Source organism: Triticum dicoccoides, chromosome 3A, assembly GCF_002162155.2.
Source record: "Triticum dicoccoides isolate Atlit2015 ecotype Zavitan chromosome 3A, WEW_v2.0, whole genome shotgun sequence".
Lineage (NCBI taxonomy): Eukaryota > Viridiplantae > Streptophyta > Magnoliopsida > Poales > Poaceae > Triticum > Triticum dicoccoides.
In genome coordinates, this window is record NC_041384.1 from 383,066,936 (window position 1) to 383,072,275 (window position 5,340).

Consider the following 5,340-nt stretch of genomic DNA (forward strand, 5'->3'; position numbering starts at 1 on the left):
CCATCGTGCGCTACTCCACTGGCTACTATTCAACCAATTATCGTCACATCTATGATGATACCGGGTTTTGTCACAATTATCGTCATAGAAGTGTCATATATATGACATAAAAAATTTCGTTCGGCCCAAAATGTCATGGATGTGTCTTTTTTTGTAGTGTAGAGCTCACATGCTTAGCCGGAGAAACAACTTGCAATGCTTTAGGTAATGCCTCGGTGTCAAAATTGCACTTCGATGCAAATGGATATGACATGAAAGAATGTGATGCACCAGAATCAAATAAGACTTTTGCAGGAATATCATTAACTGGAATATTACCCATGATCACTTGAGAAGAATCCTCTGCTTGAGCTGCATTAATCATGTTCACCCTTGCATACTTGGGATTATGATTGACCACCGCATTGCTTGAAGATCTCAGAGGAGGGGGAGGCGGAAGGTGCCTTTGGTTGAAGCACTTGTTCGCATAGTGACCTTTCTGCTGACACTTGTTGCAAGTCAAGTCTGAGAGTGGACGATGATAAAGAGCACTTGACCTTGGAGCTTGAGTCTGAGACTTGTACTGACAGCCTGGATTGGGTGGGTGGGAAGATCCATGGCCACCTTTGTTCTTCTACTGGTAGGGCTGACGAAATGGAGGAGGAGGAAGCCAGAAGTTCTGTTGCTTAGCTCCCACTTGTGAGTAAGAAGAAGACTAAACTAAATCCCTGATTCTCTTCTTAGAAGCCTCACACTTGAGCTGAGCACCTTCTTGCTTGAGGGCCATGTTATAGAATTGACCGGACTTAGTAGGCTCCACGAGAACGAGAGCTAACTGCAGATCTTCTTTGAGGCCACCCCTAAAGTGATAGATCATGCTCTTTTCATCAGGAACATCCTGGCTTGTGAAGCGAGCAAGTTTTTGAAACTAGATGTTGTATTGGTACACGGACATGCTGCCTTGCTTGAGATTTCGGCACTCCTCACGCTTGCTCTCAGCAACACTTGTTGGAATGTGGTGAGCTTTGAAGTCTCGGCAGAAATAATCCCAGGAAATCACACGACCGCCTCTAGAATCTTTGTATTGTTCATACCAATCATCAGCTTGGTCCTTCAGCTGAAAAGAAGCGAACTTGACATAGTCCTCAGGCCTGACATTGCTACATTCAAAATGCTTGTTGATGTCCACGAGCCAATCATCGGCGTCCGTGGCCTCGGCACAGTAGCTAAAAGACTTCGGCTGATTTGCAAGGAACTGGTTGAGGGTAGCAAACTGAGGCTGATTGTTGAAATTCCCTTAGCCTTGATACCCTTGGTTTCCTTGACCTTGGTTGCGCTCTTGCAAGAGTTGCAAAAGCATCTGGGCGTTGGTGGCTACCATGACAGCTTGCCATGCCTCTGGAGGTGGTGGTGGTGGTGGAGGAGGGTTCGCTTGACTCCCATCATTGCATTCCGGATTCAGATGCGTTGGAGGAGCCATCCTAAAGAGGGTGACATCCGTTAGCATCTTGATAGATAGATAGACAAGCTGAATCAACAAATAGAAATTGCAACATATAGTCTTCACAATAAACATTCGAACAAGGATGAACAAATGAATTCCAAAGTTAACATCACACATCCATTAAGGTGAGAAGCCACTTAGACAAAGGTTGATAAATAAAACAACAAGGTACGAATGGAACAAATAAGTGGTAAGGATTACCCAATCACATACCAAATATTTGCCGGAAGAATAACTAGAGCTACTTGAATTCCCACCTATAAACTCTTGAAACTTTCTGGTTATGCAATCTAGTGTTGGGGATATAGGGAGGCACAATATATATCACACAACTAACAAGCCCTACGCTCCAACTGTATCCATCCGTCAACACATAACCAAGAAACCTTCCTCAACCTTCGAAAAGCACCTGTTATACGAGTTATGGCGATACTCCCGAACTCCCACCCCAGTACTAGGTGGCGTCGAGGTTATCTCACCAACAACTTCATAAAAGAGATTTTCGATGTCGGCGAACTTAGGTATTCCAGAACTGCAACGATAAAATTTTGACGACAACACCTCGGAGCTCAACTCCCCGGGACACTGCCACAACCCCTAAATGTCAGGAGGCACCAAGAAAAATGTTCTTGTCACAAGAATATCGGAACAATCCCAAGATACCTGCGTGATCCTAAAAAAATCGTGAAATTTGAGAAGAGGGAAGTAAAAACATCTACGTCAGGAGGCCTCACCAGAGCGACAAAGGGACTGAGGAGTAAAAAGAATCCTACTCTCCGGTATATATAATCCTAAGACTCAAAACATTTTGTTCTAGACTCAACAACGTCAGCGATTCGATCAAGCAGGGGGGGTCCTAAGTCGGGGATGGTTATTATTACAAACTTGTAATGCCCACGATGCGGCTATAGCTCCCACGTGTCGAGGCACGACTTAGAGACATAACCGCATAGTGGTTTTGTCGCAAGAAGGGTCATCTTCACAAACATCCAATGGAATGAATAAGACAGGGATAAATAGAGTTGGCTTACACTCGCCATGTCACACAATACATAAATAATTCATACAACATCAGAGTACAATCATAGCCAGACTATGGACAACCAAATGAAAACGAAGATAAACCCTAAATGCTAGATTTCCGATCATCCCAACTGGGCTCCACTACTGATTATCAGGAAACGGCTCATAGTAACGACCATGGTCCTCGTCGAACTCCCACTTGAGTTCGGTCGCATCATCTGCACTTCTATCATCAACACCTTCAACTGTTTTGGAAGTATCCTTGGGTCACAAGGAATCAGCAATCTCACACCCGTGAGATCAAGACTATTTAAGCTTATGGGAAGGATATGGTAGTGAGGTGGAGCTGCAGCAAACGCTAAGCAAATATGGTGGCTAACATACGTAAATAAGAGTAAGATGAGAATCTACGCAACGGTCGTGAAGCTACAAGTGATCAAGAAGTGATCCTGAAACTATTTCCTTCAAACATAATCCAAAAACCGTGTTCACTTCCCCGACTCCGCCGAAAAGAGACCATCACGGCTACACACGCGGTTGATTCATTTTAATTAAGTCATGTGTCAACTTCTCTACAACCAAATATTAACAAATTCCCATCTGCCACATAACCATGGGCACGACTCTTGAAAGTTTATACCCTGCAGGGGTGTCCCAACTTAGCCCATCACAAGCTCTCACGATCAACGAAGGATATTCCTTCTCCCGGAAAGACCTGATCAGTCTCGGAATCCCGGTTACAAGACGTTTCGACAATGGTAAAACAAGACCAGCAAGACCGCCCGATGTGCCGACAAATCCCGATAGGAGTCGCACATATCTCGTTCTCAGGGCACAACGTATTGGACAAGCTATGAGTAAAACCAGCCCTCAAGTTTCCCCGAGGTGGCCCCGCAAGCTGCCCGTTTCGGACCAACACTTAGAGGAGCACTGGCCCGGGGGGTTAAAATAAAGATGACCCTCGGGTGTACAGAACCAAGGGAAAGTTATAGGTTGTTAGGAAAATGTAAAACCAAGGTTGGGCCTTGCTGGAGGAGTATTTTTCAAGGCGAATTGTCAAGGGGGTCCCATAACCCCAACCGCATAAGGAACACAAAATCAAGGAACATAACACCGGTATGACGGAAACTAAGGTGGCAAAAGTGGAACAAAACACTAGGCATAAGGTCGAGCCATCCACCCTTCGCTAAGTATATAGATGCATTAATTAAACAAGAGATAATGTGATATCCCAACATATCCATGTTCCAACATGGAGCAAAACTTCAACTTCACCTGCAACTAACAACGCTATAAGAGCGGCTGAGCAAAAGCGGTAACTTTGCCAAACAATGGTTTGCTAGGAAGGTGGGTTAGAGGCTTGACATGGCAATATGGGAGACATGATATAACAAGTGGTAGGTAGCGCGACATAGCGATATAACGAATAACTAGCAAGCAAACATAGAAGTGATATCGAGGGTATGGTCACCTTGCCTACAAAGTTCTCTGAGTTGTCGAAAAATTGATCCTCGTTAGCGTACTCAATAGGTTCCTCGTTCATGTACTCGTATCCCGGCTCTACCCAAAGCAAGAACACAAGCAATGGAACAACAATCAATCACGATGCAATGCACAAGCAACATGATGCAAGGCATGGCATGGAATGCAAGATATGATGTGCAATGCATATGGGTACTTCGGATGGCAAAGGATGATCAATGCATCACCTTGTCAAAACAAGTATGCCTCTGGAAAGATGAGGTGATTTCGGTAAAAATCGATATAAGGATCACCGGAAACGGATGCACGGTTTGCAAATGACAAGCAACACAAGAATGATGCAAATCTGCGATTAACAGCATCATAGCACTTAGAATGCAACAAGAAACTATGCTACGATAGTCCAACATAGCAACAAAGCCTCTGACTATAAATTAGACATGAATCTCTACAAATCATGAACACTAAGATCCTGCTAGTCCACACTAGAACAAGCTCAAAATAGCATGGCAAAAATGCAAATGACATCAGCTTCACAGACTTTGAGAAAATACCAAGCATGGCAAAACAGCAGCATATAGCAATGTTTAGAGCAAGCAAACAACATGCTACAGGAATATATCATGGCAAACAAAGGCATGCAAAGCTAGTACTAAACACATAGAACAAAACTCCCTTACTGAACTTTATCCCAAGAGGCATGGAAAATGATGTGGCACCCATGCAAACATGGCAAGTTATATGAACATTTTCAGTCTTAGTAGAAAAACAAGACCTGACAGGAACAGATTCATGATAGTAACCTTGCAAACTCAAATCACTCACCACAAAGCATTTCATGGGACAGCAAGGTAACCAACAGTAAGTAGACATGTTTAAGAAGCTAAGAATGGCAAGATCAAGTTCATAGGGTAAATGCATCACTAGAAAAACACATGGCAATATTGATTATCATGTTAATAATCTGCTAGGAACAATATTTAGCAAAAGTAGAGCAAGGAAAAGACATGCTAGGTTACTCCATAATTACAACCAGAGGCATGAATGGATAGTGCGGTACCACATCTTCAAAACATGATTACTGAACTATCTCAAAATGTGCATGGATCTCATGATACCAACAAGTTTACATAGCATCTAATGTTACAGGAAAAGGACTTGGCAAAACCACTGTCTGAAATCAGCAACATTATGAAGCCTACTTTGCATGCTTGTGCTAGTCACCACATAGATCAAAAAAATACAAGAATTGAACCCCTGTAAATATGGCATGTTGGAGCTCAAAAACCATGTAGACATCTGACAACCCACAAGTATAGGGGATCGCAACAGCTTTTGAGGGTAGAGTATTC